Source organism: Coptis chinensis, chromosome 4, assembly GCF_015680905.1.
Source record: "Coptis chinensis isolate HL-2020 chromosome 4, ASM1568090v1, whole genome shotgun sequence".
Lineage (NCBI taxonomy): Eukaryota > Viridiplantae > Streptophyta > Magnoliopsida > Ranunculales > Ranunculaceae > Coptis > Coptis chinensis.
Window position 1 is genome coordinate 21076135 of NC_141459.1, and position 15950 is coordinate 21092084.

Sequence of the window (15950 nt, forward strand, 5' to 3'; positions counted from 1 at the left end):
AGGGAGGTCACATATGGGGAAACAGAACTGGGGGATCCTCGAGGTAGTGAAATGGAGGGGGAGAATGAAGAATACCCGATACTGGACGCGGAACAAACAGCGGGCATCACACTGGAGGTAGTCCAGGCGATGATTGAGAAAGATAGGGAAGTGAACCGCGTAGTAGAAAAAGCGAACCAAAGCACCGCACAAAAAGTGGTTGCGAGTCTCAATAAAAACCCACTAGCAAATTCGATATGGAATTCGAAAGTGTCTAAGAGGTTCACCCAATCAAGGTTTGAGAGGTATGATGGGAAGGGAGACCCGACTGATCATTTGCACCATTTTCGGCAACAGATGCCGCTATAGCAGGAAAGTAAGTATGATGGACTCCGCTGCATGATGTTTTCCGCTAGTTTTAAGGGGGGAGCTTCAGACTGGTATTACATGTTGGCTTCGTAGAGCATCAATAGATTTGAAGAGCTGGAGCGTGCCTTTGTAGATCACTTCATACACTAGAAAAGGAGGGTGGTTGATATCGCTGCCCTATTCAACATCAAGCAGAGGTCAGCAGAATCATTAAGGGAGTTTCTATGCAGATTCAAAGAACAGACACTAAAGGTGGAAAATCTGGATGAACACACAACGGTCATTGCCTTCCAGCACGGCTTGAGGTCGGGAACTAGAATCCACGAGTCGGTTTCCAAAATCGAAATCACTACTTTGCACGCTCTGTATCCAAAGGTAGAAAAATACATACGATATGAGGACATAATGCAGAGGAACGCGAAGGAACAGAAGAGAAATCAGGGAAGACAGTGCAAGCTGTAGACAGATATGACCGAAAGGGTAAGGGTAACACAGAGGAAAGATAAAGGGGATCATACAGAGGGAAGACCAGAGGACCAGAGAGGACTGGGGATCGAGGCAGGAGGGATATCAGAGAGAGGAAGCCATACCGCGAAATAGAGCAAACTCCTCTTAACATGCCGTTAGAGGAGATCTTACTGCTAATTAAGGGGTAGCAGTATTATGAGGGTTCGTGCAATACACTAGGGGAGATAGAGGGGAAACCATTTTGCGTGTATCATCAGATCAGGAACCATGCCACTAATGAATGTTATGCCTTGAAGTGGCTGGTGGAAAGAATGATTGAGAAGGGGATGCTTAGGGAATTTTTCGCGGAGGTTTGTCAAACCGAGAGAGTGCCGACTCCGGTTAGAATCTTGGGAACTATCAATGTCATTTTTAGTGGAGAAACAATAGGGAGAAATGCACACAAAGACAAGATAAGAAAGACAACGAGTTTACAGTAGGTTAATGAGGTAATGAGCATACCGTGGTTAGTAGGTGGAACCGCGATGGGCGAGGAAACCATAATGTTCACCCCAAAAGACCTAGAGTCGGTAGTCTCACCGCATGAGGATGTCTTGGTGATCACTATAACGATGGGTAATTATCTGGTAAAGAGGGTGTTGATAGACTGCGGAAGTTCGGTGGATTTGTTGTTCAAAGGGGCCATGGAGGAAATGAACATCGGTAGAAATCAGCTGAAACCCCCTCAAACAAATTTGTCTGGGTTCAACGACAGCATGACAAAGCCCATGAGGGAGTTAGTGTTACCCGTAATAGCTGGTCCGACGACTATATTCACAAGATTCATGATGGTGGACACTAATTCCCAGTATAATGCAATCCTAGGGAGAAGATGGATCCATGAAATGAAGGCAATTCCGTCGACATATTATCAAGTGATCTGCTTCCCCACGAATAGGGGATGTATGAAATAAGAGGGGATCAAGTCGCTATGCAGAACATCCATCAAGTGACCGTGAAAAATATGGTCTGAGGTACGAAGGGAGAGGGTTCGGTTCTCGAAAACGAACCAACGCATAGCAATTACAGGAGGCAGCCACGAAGGAAGTCTATGAAACTTCGGTGGAGTCGAAAACGTTGGATGAAATTGAGATAGTGAACCTTGGAGTTGCAGACGAAGATAAATTTACATCGGTGGGGTCTAACTTGCCTAAGGAATGGAAGGGAAAGTTGGTGCAATTTTTGGCAAAGAATACAGATATATTTACATAGGTAATTGAGGATATCACAGGGTTAGACCCAGAGTTTGCCTGTCATCGCCTGCATATGATTGAAGATGCGAAGCCTGTAAGGCAAAAAATGAGAAGTGTGAGACCAAAGTATGCTGAGGGGATTTGCGAAGAAGTTACACAATTGAAGGGGGCTGGGATAATAAGGGATGTAGAGTTCACAGAATGGTTGTCCAATGTGGTCGCGGTTCCAAAAAGAACGACAAAGTTAGAATGTGTGTCGATTTTACGGACGTGAACAAAGAGTGTCCTAAAGATTGTTATCCTATACCTCGGGTGGATGAGTTAGTAGACATAACGACATGTTTCAAAGTATTTTATTTCATGGACGTGTCCATGGGTTACAATCAGGTCGCGATGTTCGGTCCAGATCAGGAGAAGACCGCATTTGTAGTAGAAGGTGGTATCTACTGCTACATGAGGATGCCTTTCAGTTTAAAAAATGCGGGGGCCACATTTCAGCGGTTAGGAGAAAAGATGTTTGAAAGCAAGATTCAGAAGGGGATGGAGATATATATCGACGACATGGTGGAAAAAAGCATGTCGGAAGAGGAACACTTAAAAGGTCTCCAGGAGACTTTTGGCATATTGCGAACGCATAAGTTGAAACTCAATCCCGAGAAGTGCACGTTTGGGGTAACTTCAAGAAAGTTTTGGGTTATATAGTCACTCACCGAGGCATAGAGGCGAATCCCAATCAGATTTGATCATGAGTAGAAATGTCGTCTCCTCAGAATGTGAAAGAAGTACAACGGTTGGCTGGAAGGGTCGCGACACTTAATAGATTCATTTCCAAATCGTCGGACAAATGCTGACCACTGTATCGTTTGCTGAGGAAAATGCCAGATTTCTAGTGGACTGCGGAGTGCAAATGTGTCTTTTAGGAATTAAAGAGGTACTTAGGAAAGGCATCCTTGTTGTCACGACCTGAATAGGGGGAGAAATTGTACTTATACCTGGGAGTCACAGAAAACGCTGTAAGCTCAATCCTCGTGCGAGTTGTCGATAAAGTCGAAAAACCAGTTTACTTTCAAAGTAAAACCCTGTTGGACGCGGAGACCCGGTACAGTAGGATTGAGAAATATGCTTTGGCTTTGATATTTTCAGCGTTAAAGTTGAAGCCTTACTTCGAGGCACATTCAGTGGTGGTAGTAACAAATCTGCCCCTTAAGCAAGCATTGAAGGCAGAGAAGTAAGGCAGAATGCTAAAGTGGGCGGTGATGCTCAGTTCTTATGAGATTCAGTACCATATCAGAATGGCAGAAAAGGCACAAGCTATGGCAGAGTTTCTGGCAGAATTCCCGGCCAAGGACCCAACTTGGGGAGAGGAAATGGTCATGGAACAGGAAGGGGAGGTTAGTCGCGACCCTTTGGATCCTTGGGATGTGTGGAACGGATGGAGAGTTTTCACCGATGGTTTCGCTACAGATACATGGAATGGAATTGATGTCGTACGTCTTGGTGAATCATGAGAACACTCGTCTAGAGTTATCGATTAAACTGGGATTTGCCATTTCTAATAACGAGTCTAAATACGAATCGGTGATAGCTAGCAGGTTTGGATTTGGCTAAAAATTTGGGGGTGAGCGAATTGTCAGTGTACTCCGATTCAAACTTGGTAATTTGTCAGGTGAATGGAGGGTTTGTAGCCCGTTGCCCACAAATGGCGAAATATTTGGAGGTCTTACAAAGAAAGGCAAGCAGGTTCACCAAAAAGATCAAGTTTGCCCACTTAGACCGCGATGAGAATAGACACGCCGACGCGTTGGCTTATGTGGCGGTAATGCTTCTTGGGACAGAGGGTCGGTCTATTGAAGTAAGGGTCTTGAGTAAGCCAAGTACTTCAAAGGAGGAAGGGGTTTGGTTAACCACTGAGAGGGATATGGGTTGGATCGAACCCATACAAACTTTTCTGATGGGAGTAGAGATAGAGAACAAGCAAGAGAGGCGTAAGATGGAACAGGTAGTTCGAAGGTACACATTAGTATAGGGGGACTTGTATAGGAGAAATTTTAGCGAGCTACTGTTAAAATGGATATGCATAGGGCCGCAGCAGTGTCAAGAGCTGTTGGTTGAAGTGCACGGGGGACTGCGGGAGCCATTCGGCTGGGCGAACAACAGCACACCGGATGATATATCACAGGGGTATTTTTGGCCCCATATGAAGAGAGATGCCACAGAGTATGCAAAGAGATGTGAAAGTGCCAACGATTTGCTCTGCTAATACATTCACCAGCAGAGCCGTTGCATAATGTGTTCAGTCCTTGACTATTCGCCATGTGGGGACTGGAAATTGTGGGACCTCTACACATGGCGAGCGGAAAAAGGAGATTTATGTTGGCCGTTACCGATTATTTTACCAAGTGGGTAGAGGGCGTGGCATTACAACAGGTTAAGGAAGAAAATGTAAAGAAGTTATTATGGGAGAATATCATATGTAGGTTCGAGCTGCCTTTGTCATCGTGGATAATGGCACTCAATTTACAAGGGGGAAAGGTGCGAGAGTTCCTTCAGGCATTCAGGGTGAAGCAGGGGTTCTTTGCCCCCTACAATCTTGAAGGAAATGGGCAGGCAGAGTTATCAAACAAAACTATAATGGATAATCTAAAGAAAAAATTGGAGTCGCGGAAAGGAGCGTGGGCGGATGAGTTAAATCACGTGCTATGGGCGTATCACACAACACCGCGAACCTCTACTAATGAATCTCCATTCGCAATGGCGTATGGGGTAGAGGCGGTCATACCTGTAGAGATGATCGCATCAACGACCCGAACTAGAGCTGTGGAAGGGGGAGTGAATGAGGTGATATTAGCCATGGATTTGAATCTCATTGATGAAAGGAGAGAAATAGTGCGCATTCGGTTGGAAGAGTACCATCAGAGGCTACAGAGACAGTATGATAAACGAGTGAAATTACGTACTTTCAAAGTTGGTGATTTCGTGCTGCGCCAAGTTACACCTGCCACCAAGAAAGAGAATGAAGGTAAACTGGGGCCCAACTGGGAGGGACCATATGTCATGATAGAAAAGGGTACATCTGGAACTTATCGGTTGCAGACTTTAGTTGGGGAACAGATCGATAAACCGTGGAACATTAAACTATTGAAAAAGTTCCATGGATAAACCGTTGTTTAGTTTTTCATGTAAAAGAGAGGAGACTTGCTTTTAGTTATGGACATTCGCGCCTAGGAATGATATTTGGTGTTCAATATTATATCAATAAATAAAGAATGCACTTATTCCAATTGTATCATGAATATTGAGAATAACTTGGGGGCAACCCCATTAGGCTTCATTGCTAATCAAAGACAGTGGGGGGGATGAGCCCTACACAAACTCGATGTCCGAATCAATTTGGGGGTAACCTCATCAGGCTTCACAGCTAATCAAAGACAGTGGGGGGGGGGGATGAGCCCTACGCGAACTTGATGTCCAAATCAACTTGGGGGCAACCCCATCAGGCTTCACAGCTAATCAAAGATAGCGGGGGGAATGAGCCCTTTGTGGACTCGATGTCCGAATCAACTTGGGGGCAAATAAAGATGCCCCCATCAGGCTTCACAGCTGATCAAAGACAGTGTGGGGGATAAGCCCTTCGCGGACTCGATGTCCAATCAACTTGGGGGCAAATAAAGATGCCCCCACCAAGCTTTACAGCTGATTAAAGACAGCGGGGGGGAGATGAGCCCCTTTCCGGACTTCGATGTACGAATCGATTTGGGGGCAAATAGAAATGCCCCCATCAGGTTCATAGCTAATCAAATACAGCGAGGGGGGGGGGGGGATGAGCCCTTCACGGACTCGATGTCCGAACTTGGAGGCAAATAGAGGTTCCCCCACCAAGCTTCACAACTGATCAAAGACAAAGGTGTGATCCCTTCGCGGACTCGATGTCTAAATCGACTTGGGGGCAAATAGAGATGCCACCATCAGGCTTCACAGTAGGAATCGAACATTAAATTTATGGAAGTTAAATGGCTAAAAGACAAATTAAATTGGAAGGATTGTGGGATCTCAAGTTCTGGCATGCGGGTAATTGGAATACAAATTGAAGGGCAAAACGAGCTTAATTAAGACCTGCTGGGCACACCCAGAAATCCAAGCTAAAAGATATTCATCCAAACACAAAATATACAAACATTCAAGAGTATAAACTTCAAAGAAAGAAAGCTACAAGGTTTACTGTTGTCCAACATTCGCTTCTTCCTGAGGGAGAACTTCCCTGTGGTATTGTCATCGTCCACCTCAATAGGGGAGGTGTCAGCACTGGGAGTGGATAGAGGCATATCAGATGTAGTAGCCTCAGGAATCACAGACGAGGGTGCTAAGGCTGGAGTGTCAGGGACTGGAGGCAGAGATGGAAGTAGACGACCAGCCGCAGTAAGATCATCAAGTTGCTGCTTCAGTTCACGGGCAATCTTCTTCGCAGCCAGGCTTTAGAAAGGCTCCGCGACTTCCTTCATAGCCTTGTCTAAGGCAGCCTGGGAGGTGAGTCTCTTTGTCTCCTTCAAGCTCTCTAGTTTGGAAGCGACCCCCGCTACATAATCGCGGTGCTTGTCCTCAGCCCTCTAGAGATCTTTCTGGGCCTTTAGAGCCACGATTCGAAGATCGTTCCTATCCTTTTCCAGCCTAGCATGCTTAGCTTTCCAGCCATCAGGACCGTGAATCTCCTGCATCACAACGTCCAGAGACTCCATAGTATTGGTTAGTCCACGCACCACATAACCAATATCCATACTTAGCTGCAGAAAAATAATTATTAGCAAGAGTTGTAAGAGAAGTAAATAATTATTAGCAAGAGCTGGGAAAAGTAATTAAACATAAACTTTTTCCCAGCCAGTGCAGATGGAAGCTCGGTGTGAGGCGAACGAGCCAGAGTCTCCATAGGCTTGGTCCCGGGGGAGATGTGAGCTGAAGAACAAGGATGCTGTGATTACTGGATTGTCTAAAGCTGAGTCGCGGGTAGTTACTTCGCGATCTCTAGCCTTGAATTGGGGATGCCATACTTTGACCGGACCTGAAGAAAGGGGGCCCATCGGGATGTGGTCCTTTCCAGGGCGGCGCACTGGAGCCAAAGGTCGCGATGGATCAACACTTGTTTTGGGGGGAGGGATGGGGCGCAGTCTTGGCCTTTTTGCTGGGGGGGCTCCTGTCTGCAACTTCGATGGGCACATCGCCATTTGAGTCGTTGTCCCAAAGTTTGAGTTTGTTAACATCCATAGCAGCGGCAGGGGGAGGAGAGGAAAGGTTGGCAAAATCGTCTTCCCAGTCGGCCACTGAGGAATACGAAGGAGGAGCGGGGGTCAGGGGTAGTAGTATGAGACTGGGAGGCAGCGACACGTTGGGCAACGCACTTCGAGAATGAGAAATCTTGGTGGTATATTTGAAAGACTTGTGAGCTTTGTGTTTCCTTTTTTGGAGGAGGGAAAGTTTTGGCTTTCTTTCTTTGGGGGGCGGCAGGCGGTAGAGCGGGCCTTAAGGTATTTACCAATGTTTTTTAGAGAAGGGTCAAGTAAAAGAGGATTGGCTTTGTCGGGATCAATGTTGAGAACTTCACACTGGGCACTCCCCAATTCGCTAAGGGATTGGAAGATCTCTGAAGAAACACCGGCGTTAAGTTGACGATCGCGAATCGGGTTTCCAACCTAGATCACCAAAAATAAAGACGAGTTACAAACAAGTTAGACAGAAGCACTGCGACTCAAAATGTTTTACTTACCACTTGTAAGGAAATTGAGGTGCCTCAGAGAAACTTTTGAAGGAAGGTCCACGGAAATAAAACTCCCAGACACATACAACGGATAGTAGTGCCACACCTTGTCAGAAGTTGTAATGTGGAGGATAAAAGACTTCTTTCGCGGACAAGTACAAAAGGATTGATATCCCACACTTCCGAATTTGGTGCTCTTCTTTATAAAATAAGGTATTTGTTACTGACAGACCCCATATTGTGTTGGGCAGATCTAAAAAAAAAACAATTATTACAAGTGTGTCATTGGTCCCAAAAAGTCCAAAAAAAAACAATTATTACAAGTGTACCATTGGTCCCAAAAAGTTAATTCGAAAACCCCAAGCTTAAACGATCCGGCTAGGTCATTCGTTGTGCAAACCAAACGGTCTGGTCACACCGTTTGGACTAAGTCTAAAACGATGTGGCCATGTCGTTTGGGATTTGGACTTAGAAAAAACCTTACCGGTGTGGTCACATCGTTTGGACTAAGTCCCAAATGACTTGGCCACACTGTTTGGGACTTAGTCTAAACGATGTGTCCACACCGGTCAAGAGGCCAAAAAACAGAACTTTATATTTTTTCAAAGTTCAAATCCCAAACGGTGTGGCCATATCGTTGGGGATTTTTCTAAGTCCAAATCCCAAACGACATGGCCACATTGTTTTGGACTCAGTCCAGACGGTGTGACCAGACCATTTGGTGTGCACAACAAACGACCTAGCCGGGTCGTTTAAGCTTAGGGTTTTCGAATTTTCTCATTCAGCCACTATACACATGCATATTCAGCCCTAGTCACGTGCATATTCAGCCCCAATGTTTAATGTTAGTGTTAGGATATAGTTTTCATGGTTTAAGATTTAGGATGGTGGAAGAGAAGAGAATAGAAAGAAGGGCTGAAAAGGGGAAATTCACATTGGTTTGGGAGGTGCCCAACACAAAACAACTTTTTGGGACCAATGACACACTTGTAATAATTGTTTTTTTTTTGGGTCTGCCCAACACAATATGGGGTCTGTCAGTAACATGACCCTATAATAATGAGCAATTATATCACAGAGTTGGATTTTAGGGGTGTGGGTTTCGTTGTAATGGTTGGTGGCATACATAACACACCAGAAGTTACCTATGCCTTGACATGGCAGAATGTTGAAATGATTGCATATCTCAACATCAATAAGAGTTAAGGGAAAGCGCAAACCAGCCATTATCTGTCCTACAGTAGCGACGAGATAACCGGGCCGCGGTATTACCAAGTAAGGAAAGTGGGTGACGCCAGACACGTGCTCTAGAACCACGTCTTTGGGGATGCCATAATCGGCTTTAACTACATCTAAGTTAGGTCTGCGGTAATATGACGGTGGGGAGGAAGAGAAGATTTTCTCCCTGAAGTAGATGGTGCAGTGGCTAGATTGGCTGAGCCAGAAGCCGGGGATTCATATCTGTTAGCGGTATGGTTGCTAGATCTGGGTGTAGAGGATTTAGATACATTGGATCTGGTGGCGGAGGTATCCACCGATTCCGATCCCGACATGATAAAATCATCACTAAGATGGAAATTTTACACAAAAAGGGGGAGTGCAAGCTACGAAAGGGGAAAAGATGGTGGAACAATACCCCAAAAATGATTATAGCAAATAACGATGGGAAGAAAGAGGGTGGAGAACAAACCTGAGGTGCGAAGTAGCCAAGGCAACGGAGTAACGTATGGGAACACGAATGGTGCTGGAGAGATCCATAGGAATGAAGAACAGTGGAGAAGAAGTTGAAGAGGTTGAAGAGAATAGAAGGTGAAGAGAAAAGTGAACTAAGGGTTTTGGGTTTTGAGGGAAGAGAGAAGTTTGAGCGGGATTTGAAGGGACAGGGGTAAAAAGGGAATTACTGAGAAAGAGACTAGGGGAAATGGGACACGTGGGGTCTCGAAATTCGAAGAGCCAGGTTCAAATGCGCATGCGCCGTTTCCCACGTGGCAATAAAGGTGGAACACATGCCTTGAAAAATAAAATGAGATGACAGTGTAAAAGAAGAGAGATATATTGCGAAAGGAGATATGGAATGAGTAACGTTAGTTTTCAGCCCCATCGCTGTCCACGAAATCATCAATAGGACCGAGAGAGGGCATCTGTGGTGGTTATATTTGTGACCTGAGAGGTTAGTGGTGGCAAGTGGGTCGGATGCGGTATAGTATAGAGGAGACATGCTGCAGGGGATCAGATCTACGAAATCCTAACTGCTAGGGAACCGACGCAACACGTGGAGAGCGAGAGTGGAATCCTAACTGCTAGGAAATTGACGCGATACGTGGAAAGCAAGGGAACACTAGATGAAAGGGAGGTCAACAAACCACAAGGGAGGGGAGGTTAGAAAGAGAAAGGAAGTTATAAAATAGGGAGGGGGAAAAAGAGAAGAGGAGAAGAAAAAACCGAGAGAAAAGAGAGAAGAGAAAGGAGAGAAAGAAAATCAAGACAGGTGATGATCTTAGAGGTTGTAATATTTGATAATACAACATGCTTGAGAACCTCCTAATTTCTTGATGTAACCTATCACTGTGTTCCTGTTATTATTTAAGATACATATGAAATGTCCTTGGCCCGAAAAAAAAATGTGCTTCAATTGTGTCCTCGGGATTTCTTGGCCGGATTCTTAACATCACATTGTACCCAAATTGTGTATCGTTAGCCGTTCCCAAGGAAGGGACACGTAATTGATAAAACATCCCAAGCTTCCTCTTAATATCACTGTACAGACAAACTCACATAATGTGTGGCAAAAACTTAATATATTTTAACAGTACGTATCGATATTATAGGAGTGCAATGCAACGTCTGTGCATAGGCTATGTTACATGCAATCTTCTTAGCAACATGGCCCATAATATTTGCTCCCACATATTTGGCTATCTGGAGAGTGGAGATTGGACAGCAAACGCCCCAACCAAATCACTCCAAGTTATAATACCAAGAAATTGGTCCCAAGGCCCATTTGCGAGTGAAAATCACTCACAGAACCAGTGTTTTTTTTAATCACTCTCAAGGATAAATTTTGGGTGAAAATAACCCGGAAAACCAATTTTTGAGTGAAAATAACCCTCAAGGACAAATAATCCGGATTTGAAATAAATATTTTTCGATTTTACCCTTTCTTTCGTTTTGCTATGAACAATGAGTGTTCACACCTTATGCTGATGTATGAACAATGATTGTTCATACCAAAATAGGTGAACGTACCTCATATATACAATATATTGATGTATAAACAATGATTGTTCATAGCTTATGTTGAGGTATAAACAATGATTGTTCATATTCCAATAGGTGTTCTTACTGATCATACATTATGTTGAAGTATGAACATTAATTGTTCATAGCTTATGTTGATTTATGAACAGTGATTGTTCATGCCCCAAATAGGTATGAATAATGATTGTTTAGTTATGAACAATGATTGTCCATTGTTCATACTCTAATAAGTGTTCTTATTGACCATACATTATGTTGAAGTATGAACATTGATTGTTTATACCTCAAATATGTATGAACAATTAATTGTTCATATGAACATTGATTGTACATACCCCAAATAGATATGAATAATGATCTTTTGATATACATTATGTTGAAGTATGAACATTGATTGTTTATACCTCAAATATGTATGAACAATTAATTGTTCATATGAACATTGATTGTACATACCCCAAATAGATATGAATAATGATTGTTTATAACTCATGTTGATGTATGAACGTACAATGATTGTTCATAGCCCAAATATGTATGAATAATAATTGTTCATGCTCAAATAAATGTTCTTATTGATCATATATTATATTGATGTAAGAACATTGATTGTTCATACCCCAAATAGGTATGAACAATGATTGTTCATAGCTTATGTTGATGTATGAACAGTGATTATTCATACTCGAAATATGTATGAACAATGATTGTTCATACTCCAATAAGTGTTCTTATTGATCGTATACATTATGTTGAGGTATGAACATTGCTTGTTTTACCCCAAATAGGTAATGATTGTTCATATAAACAATGAGTGTTCATATATAAACTCATGTTTTGGTCGAAGGTTTATGAACAATTTTTTCGATTGTTCAAATTAAAATGAAATAGTGATAAAACATGAACAATCATTGTTCATACCCATATACAAAAGAACCCGTCTTGAACGTCGTTTTTCGGTTGATAAATCTAGGCGGATCGTTTATTATTTCATACCCCGTGAAGGGGGTATATTTGCCCCCTTTGTCTATAAATCCCGAATCCATTTTAATTTTCCCGCCAATCCCAATCGAAAAGCCAACAAAGGTATAAAGCTCTTGACCTTTCATCTACTATCCGGTCGACCTTTGATAAAAAAAAAAAAAGGTGATTTAAATTGATGCCACCTTGCAATGAGAGAAGACACGGGGACAAATATAATGCGCATAAGCTCTTCAAATTTTGGATTCTCAAATGGGCAATTAAATCCCTCCTCCAAAAAGGGGTTCGCCTTCAAAAGGTATTAATGCTTTAGTTTTTCTTGATGCGGCCCTCAAGTTTGCTTCTTTTAATTTTCTTGGTTTTACATTTTTATTTCAATCAATTTTACCCTTTAATAACCTTTTCTTGTTTAATTTCGTCCGTGCATTTATTTACTTAATGTATACAACAAGTTTTATTATTCCTTCTATGATGATGAAGTAATAAGCGGTGTGAAAATCGGATTGACTTGTTAATATTCTAGAATCACTACTTAGGAATTAGGCATAGAATTAACATCCGGTCCCAAAATGACTGATTTCTTGATGCTCGGATATTCTTCGCTAATACACTTGTGCGGGGAAAATAATATACCGTGATGAGGTTTCGCTAGTGAAATGCGACCTAGAAATTTGAGATGTAGTGATTTGGTAAAAAATGATTCTCATGAGCATGCATGATTAACTTTTAGCTTTTGTTTACCTATATATAATCACCGTAGTAATTTATTTTATTTGCATTTTATTTTAATTAAAACCAACTAAAAAGAAACCTAAAAATCCTACTCACATGGGGTTAATTGTGAACCTATCCGAGCCCTAAGGTTTGGACGATCCCTTACTCGACCTATCCTACCAATCCCACTTTTATCACGGACGTTGGACTTTGACTTTGGACTTGGACATAGACTTTGGAATCATGGACTTCTGGACTTAAGGAAATAAGTTTAAACTAAAAATGTTTTATCAAGAAGTTCATTTTGTTTTTTGGTCACTTTCATATCCCTTCCAAACACAAATTCCACTTTCATGTAATTCCGAATGCAATTTGTAATACAGTTTGTCTCAAAACGAGAAAATACAAAATTTTTTTTTGTCTTTTTGGGTTCAGACTCGCGAGATTCCAAATCAAATTCGGTGGTTGTCAATACAATTGTCGGGCGAATACAATTTGAATTTGTGTAATACCAATAGTCGAGTGAATGCAATTTGTTTCAAAGCGAGAAGATGCAAAAAAAAATTTGCTTTTTTGGTGGGTGAGTGCGCGAGAGAGATGATACTGGTTGAGAAGGTTTTCTCGGTTTTCACAATTTAGGTGGGGTGTACTGGGCTTTCTTTTGGACTTCACTGTTTGGGCTTGGGCAGCAGGCTGCCCAATCCAATTTGTGTGGACTCATAAAAAAAAAGGTGTCCTCTACCTCCCCGATCTGTCCTGGAGAGTTTCTCCCTATTATAATCCTTAGATATATATTATAGCTATATCCTCTTGGCTCTATTTTTCAAGGCTTTACATAGTCTCCATTTTTTTGTAAACTCTATAATTATGGAAGAAAAAAAGGAATTCCAAATTTTTAGATATCCTTAGATATATATTATAGGTGTACTCTCTTGGCTATATTTTTTGAGCGTTCATAGAGTCTCCAATATTTGTAAAACTCTTTGGCTAATTACGAAAAAGTTGGAGACAAATAAGATAAAATCAGACAAATAAGGAATTTCCAACTTTGGGCTGGACGTTTATATTCTTTTTTATTTCCTTGATTTTCAAGATGGTTAAGTTGTCAAAATTAAGAGCGTATCTCCTTTTTTTTTTTTACCAAGGCAAGTAGCAAAATACTTTTCAAGACCAAAAGAGATATGTTCTAAGCTAAGGTATCCTATGTTTTAAGCCCTTCTATGCTATAGAATATGATTTGAATGAACTCATATAACTATATAATCTTCATCAATAGATTTAAGAGAAGGCATGTCCCACAACAAAAGTAGTAAGTAAGAATTTTTATGCATGCCCTTTTGCTAAAAAGACCCTTAGTCCCGTGAAATAGACTATACATGTACATGAATTAATATTGAAGATTTAGCAAAATAATAATAATAATAATACTGGAGGAGAAAAAAAAATCTTCTACTGACAGTTTGATTACCAAGATATTAAATCACGACAGCAATAAACATTCTGCAGTAGTACTCTTATGGAAAATATGTTGAACTGTACATATGCCTACATGGGATGATGAAAAGCCCTATTTGATATACAAAATACAAACTGTGGTTCAAGAGGCCGGTGACGATTCATCGTCTGCATTTTCAATCTCTATGGTTTCTACACTCTTCTCTTCCACAATAAATCCATCCCTGAATCTACCGTAGTTTGTTTGCTCATCTGACTTCCAAGGACGTTCCCCCATTACTCTAATCATGTCCCTTGATGTAAAACCCCCTTCTCCAACAACAGCTCAGCAATCTGAACCACATGCTCTTTATGCTCGCTCCTTTATTAGTCTACATCAATAAGAAACCACTGAAATAGAAAATTTCAATTCACGAAGAACTCTTATAAAGTTTTCAATCCTTTTTAGTTTTCTTTAAAGGGAGATGGTTGATTTGGTTGATTACTTCTACACGACCATTGACTTTTCCGGATTTCGCATTGGCTGATTGCTTTTATGAAATAATGTTTATCACAGAGATAGGATTTGGTTGAATTTCATGAGTAATCACCTCCCTAAATGTTCCATGTGCTTATTAAAAATAGCCATTCTGAATGTATCCTACAACCATTGAGCTCCAAGAAATCACATCTCGGTACGTAGTATCTTCGAAGACAAAAGCAACCTATTGAATTGAATAACATTTTGTGTAAACAGATAGAAGAGCATTTCTAATCCTGCATTTCTAATCCTTCTTTCAGGATCCAATTTGTTCCTATAGGAGTAGCCATGGATTTTTGTATAATTTCTTTACAATTATCAAGCTACACTAAAGATATTAATGGCAGGGAGGACACTTACTAAGGTTACGACATTCGGCTTCAAGCCCAGATCCGACATGTCAATGAAAATGCTCACGACATCACTAGACATAGTATATTGAACAAGAGAAGAAACAACCCCACTATATGTAACTACATCTGCGTATATTGTATATTGTATGCTATCCTAAAAAAAACCGTTTTGAGCATAGCTATAAATTAGAACATTCCACGCCTTATTTTCTCTTCGGGCTTGAGATTTTTAGCACTAGATGTTGGTATTCTCCTCTTATAGAATTGAAGGCATCACAAGTACACATAATTTGGTTATAAACTTCAGTTAATAGTGAAAATGATTCATGTTTGTTGTCTTTACCGCTGGCCATGCATGATTTTATATTTGATGGGATTTGCTTGCTATGGTTTGAATAGATTTAATGATAGTTTTGGATATCTAAATAGGGCTAACAATATATTGTCAAAGTTAGAATCAGAACCCGCCCTTGACTTGCTTCAGCATGAGCTAGCAGCTTAAACGAATACCACAACTTCAATTATTGGAAGTAGCGAGCTTAGTGTGCATGATAGGAAATTAGCCGACGCTATTGAATAATAAAAACACACGTTTATGTTGCATTGTTGATTAATAAAGAGGTTTTGCCACATTGTTTGTAGGCATTGGAAATATATAAAGCTCAATAAGGAGATGATGATTCAGTTGAGGTTGTCCATTTAGGCGTCTTTTTAAAGTTGTATATAAGAATTGAGGAAACGAGAAAGCTTTGGAGCAGAATCAACTGTCTCAGAAGGTATTTAAGAATTGGGGACTGAGTGCTAATGTGCAAAAGTTGACATTGTTAAGTTGGGGAGGTTTTATGACGCAATTTGTATAATTCTTATTAGCAAAA